Here is a 5,073-nt window from a genome sequence, read left to right on the forward strand (position 1 = left end):
AACAAATATAAAAATACAACAATATTACGTTGTTACATAATTACTATTACTTTCCCCCATATGCAACAAGCAATACATTCCATTTTCAATCTGGAGGATTTATTTCCAATTACTGGAAGACAAAATTTAAAAATACAGGTCCTGATATTGTTTGCAACTCTATGCAGACAGACCACTGCATCTGCATGAGTGTCCTACCAAAAATCACAGTCAAAAAGTCTGTCAAAAAGAGTAAAACCAGCTTTGTCTTATTCTCAGTCTGAGCTGGGATGGCTGGAACAAGTTCATCTCAAAAGATATCCCTGTATATTCACCTATGTTTAGATCTGCTGCAGAACTAAACAATCCCCTCCACCAAAAAAAAGCATAGCCCTTTCCCACTCCTTCAAAGAAAGAGGGGTGGGGGGGTGAAAAGAAAGGTATTTTCTTTTGCTCCCATTTCAACACACACCACATATTCAGACAGACAGAAGTTCATCACTGTTCTAATTAATTGCTGTACATCACTGAGTGCTTTCTTCCTTTATGACAAATTGTAGAAAGAAAACATCTTTGCTTGCCTACTATGGCACCTGCTGTAGCCAGAAATCAATTCCTCTTGAACCGGTAGCCAGTCAGTGCATCATGTAAAGCTCACACAAGCTTAGCCATTCCTTCTTTGCCAGAACAGTGAGAGACTAAAACATCAAAACTTCTTTATTGTGTCTATCACTTATTACCATTTAATAGCATGAGACCATCCAAGCACCGTTATTGTACTAAAAGATGGCATCAGCATGACCCATCATTCTAAGCTTACCACTCATCCCCAGCTAAGCAGCAAACAGGGTGTTTGATCATGACTGTCCAAGATTCAGCCTCTTCCTTACAGATTGGCATCTTCTAGAGTATAAAATCAGAACACTTCCATTCATCCAATTCTTGGCAGTTAGAAAGTCTCAGCAAATAGCAAAGTCATGTTGAGAAGCAAAACCCATCTGACACTAAATTTTATGGCATCAGAAGCCTCTCAGATTGTGGAAGATCTGCACAAAGAGACCGCTCCGGACTTCACAAGCACTGCAGCAGCCCATAACAGGAACCAAGGCACAGCAGTAACCTCACATCTCTGGAGAGAAGCCCAGGTGCTCACATGCCAAACTGGATGAGCAGGAGTTAGCTCCTCTGACATTTACCAGGATGCATTGAGAGACCTGCACTCAAGCTAAACACAGCAGCTTCGAGCTACTGATGCTTTCCTTGGACAGTTTGCACAAATGCCAATGGATCTGCTACTGCTGCTGAAGAGTCAGGTCTTGAGTAACTAGAAAGCAAAGGAAGAAATCCTATCCTGATTTAGATTGTTTCAATATTTAATCAGTACTGATTGTCCTTATAAGTCTCATAGGTAAATAGCCAGAAACTGAACACTTAGGAGTTTAAGCTGTGGATGAAGTTGGGGGTGGGTGAAGTATTCTTACATTCTTTTTCTCCATACCATGCTATCAGCTGCTGATTTTGAGAATTCCTTGTCACTCACATGCAACAGATTTCTGCTCATCCCTCCCCACTGTATAATGGATCAAAGATTACTTATCTGAATTATCCCACAATTGTAATTGAAAATCTTTCTGCTCTATATATGCATTTTGCAACATGACTCCAAGTTTCAATCGATTTGTCCATAATGCCCATTTCAGCTGAAAACTGATTCAGTGCTTGGGGGAGTGGCAAAAAGACTGAGACTTACTGCTTTAATACTGGGATCATGTCTTAAGGCTTGGATTTTCTTATATCTGGCAATATGAACAAAGTAAAGAACTGATTTTGCCACATTTTTCAGGGGCCAATAAACAGAGTAGATGAAATCACAGCAATACAAAGCACTCTGCAGTGGTGCAAGTGGAACTGTTATTCACTTCATGGCAGTAAAATGGGGTAAAAAGCCCCTAATCTGCCCTTGGGTAAAAGGCAGGGAAGTGATACCAAGAAATCTCTTGCTAGATATAATAGGTCCTAAGGGGAAATTATATGAGTCTTATCTTTAACTCAGCTGAACCATAAAATGGGATGAAAGCAGACCTGAACAGAAGACAGATTCTGTAACTAAGCTGCTTGTTATGAAATTCTACTACGAAATTTCAATAGCAATTTCTGTGTCAATATTCTACAAAATAAAAGGAGCTAGGAAAGAGACAAAAGAAATGTAACTCAATTGGGATCAGAGAAAAACAGCTACTGAAATAAGGTACTCTTCACTCATTCCTTTCTAAAGCCCTATCTTTATTAAAGAATTTTTCACAAGTTTAGGATTTCAAAAATCAAGTCCAGGTATCTCATTATCAGGAGCTTTATACTGATTACATTCCCACTAATTTTGGGAAAGAAAAATAGTTTTACACAGTTTTCAGAATCTTGCACAAATCTGTTCAAGGGTCTCATATATGGGCATCCCCTCGGGTACAATTTCTTGTTGGGGATCCAGTGGCAGGTCACATGGACTAATAATGTCCCATTTATTCTCCCATGCAAGCTAAATTGTGCAGGTTAGGTTTCAGCAGGTGTGATTTTCTAGATCAAGGATACCAGGTCTCCTTTCATGTAAAAAGTAGAGTTGGGTTTTTTGATAAAAGCTTTATAGTGGCTTCCCTTCCTGCTGCCCTTATGCCATCCACCAAGCAATCTTATCTTCAAATGTGTTCAAGTGAAGACAACTTTGCATAAAGAGCTTAAATTAAATGAAGCTCTCAACCCTAGAATATATATATACACACACACATACACTATATGACCCACATTTAATTTTTTATTTTTGTTCATACTGTTGAAAAGAAAATCTCTTCTGATGCACCCAAAAGAGAAGCAGAAGAAATAAGCTAGTACAAGCTCTGTCAATAAATATACACTTTGAGAAATGGTATCCTAGTTCATAGCAGATTTATAGTTCTTATCTCAAGTTTCCAAAGTTCATCTGAATCTCCAATACAGGGAATTTCAATGTATCAGTAAATCTTTTAAGCCATGAAGAAAACTCACTCAAAGAAGCAATGTCCCTTATCAGTGGAAGAAGTGATAAATCTGAAATAATATATAATTCATGATGACACATATCAAGACATTACAGCAAACACTGACACAAGACCTATTTATGGCATTGCTTTGCTAAGCATATTCCCTACAGAATTCTCTCTTTTCTTTTTCTGAGCCAAACAACTGCTTTGATAACGCACATCTTTTCCAAGCTGGGTAAAAAAAGCAAAACTAATTTGGCACCCATTTCTCATGATAGAAAACTAGTGGCCCTCTGCCAGCAACATATAGAAGTAAATGAAAATTTAAGTGCAGATCAAAAAGAAATGTGACATGGTATGACCACTTAAAAAATTCATGACCTCAGACATCAAACTATCCATTGTCTAAAACATGCTAATACAAATGGTAAACTGTTCTTGGCTGGGGATCAAAGCTTTGTTCAGTTCCTTCACATCTTTCTCAGTCTGTATTGTTTAATACATTTGTGGATTCACAAGCTCTGTAGAAATGCAGATTCTTCTCAAATCTCTCTGATATGGTTCATTTTCACCCCTAAATTCAGAATCTGGAAATACCCTGCAAATTTTAGCTAGAACTTCCAACAACCTCAGGAACAAGGTCACCACCAGACAATCTTGGGAAGTGCATTAAATTTAGTGACTACAGATGACATGACTGGCATAAAATATCACATGAGTCAGTATCACAATCCTTGAACAGTAAAAACAGCTTTTAAATAGTTTAAATATCACTCAACAAAACTACCAGGGGTAATGTAGAGTTTGAAAAGAGGCGTAGGTATATATCTGGAAAAACAAGAGAAACCATTTCCCTGCCGAGGCCATCACTGGAGTTCACCTTCAAATTAACAACCAAGTAATGAAAAAAAAATCGAAACAAAACCCACAAAACCCCAAAGCATCTTTGCTAGCATAAATGTTTCTTTAAGAATCCACAGGAGAGACAATGCTCTCAAGACACAGAGCAGGGAGGCATATATTTCCCTAGCCACCTCCACACCATCAGGCATTAGCCAAACAATATATGTACAGTGGCTGGCAAACCAGGGTTAAACTAAGAACCCAAAAACTGGCACAGATGTTGCACACAAGTTTCACACTATTTAGCTAATTATGTTTTTTTCTCTCATCTTTTTAAGTGAGCCATACAGCATAATATCATTTCAAATGTTAATATATTTTTTTTGAAGAGAGAATATTACTCCAAACCTGGCTGTGCTGCAATCAAAGGAGCACCGTGCTCTGAACAGCAGCAGGTGTGCTGCCTACAAAGTCTGTTCAGACCAACCTGTGAGGTACCAGGACATTAGAAGAACAGAAAGAACACTTACAGATTGGAAGGGATTACAGTTTAATGATATAGTCTCCAGTATATCTTTTTAAAAGACAAAGAAGGTGCCAGGGTGGATGTAGACTGGTGGAACAAAGAAACAGACATGCAGGAAACAAGAGAAGTCAGAGAAGGAGAAGAATAAACCCAGTAATATATATTGGGTAAACATCACAGTAGTTATATTGAGATAGGGGAAGTGTGATAATGTCTACAAATGGAAGTGGAACAATAATTTGATGCATGCATACATTTGATATGTACAGTTGCACACACATATATACTTGTTCAGTTTAGTTAGGTTAAGGGCTGATTGAATTTGACAATACTTCTCATCTCTTCCTCCACTCTCCCCCCTCACAAAAAGAAGTGAATGAAAAAATAAATTCCCAGAGCCATACTGCAAACAAAAAAAAAAGCAGGCCAGCAATTCCACATGCCTTGAGCTACATCAGAATACCCTTGAAAAGGTGAATTTTCACCCATTTTCTTCCCAAAGGCATATGCAAAGAATATCAAAACGTCTTCAATTAGGGAAAAAAAGGATAGTAGTCATTGGCAGCTCCCTTTGATAGGAATGAAAGGCCTGATATGTCTGTTAGACCTGATCCATAGACAGGAGTATTTTGCCTCCTTGGTGCCCAGGAAAGGGACATCACAAAGAAACTGCCCAGCCAGGTATGGCCCATTGACTACAGGTTTTTCAGGCAG

This window comes from Passer domesticus, chromosome 14 (assembly GCF_036417665.1).
Source record: "Passer domesticus isolate bPasDom1 chromosome 14, bPasDom1.hap1, whole genome shotgun sequence".
Classification (NCBI taxonomy): domain Eukaryota; kingdom Metazoa; phylum Chordata; class Aves; order Passeriformes; family Passeridae; genus Passer; species Passer domesticus.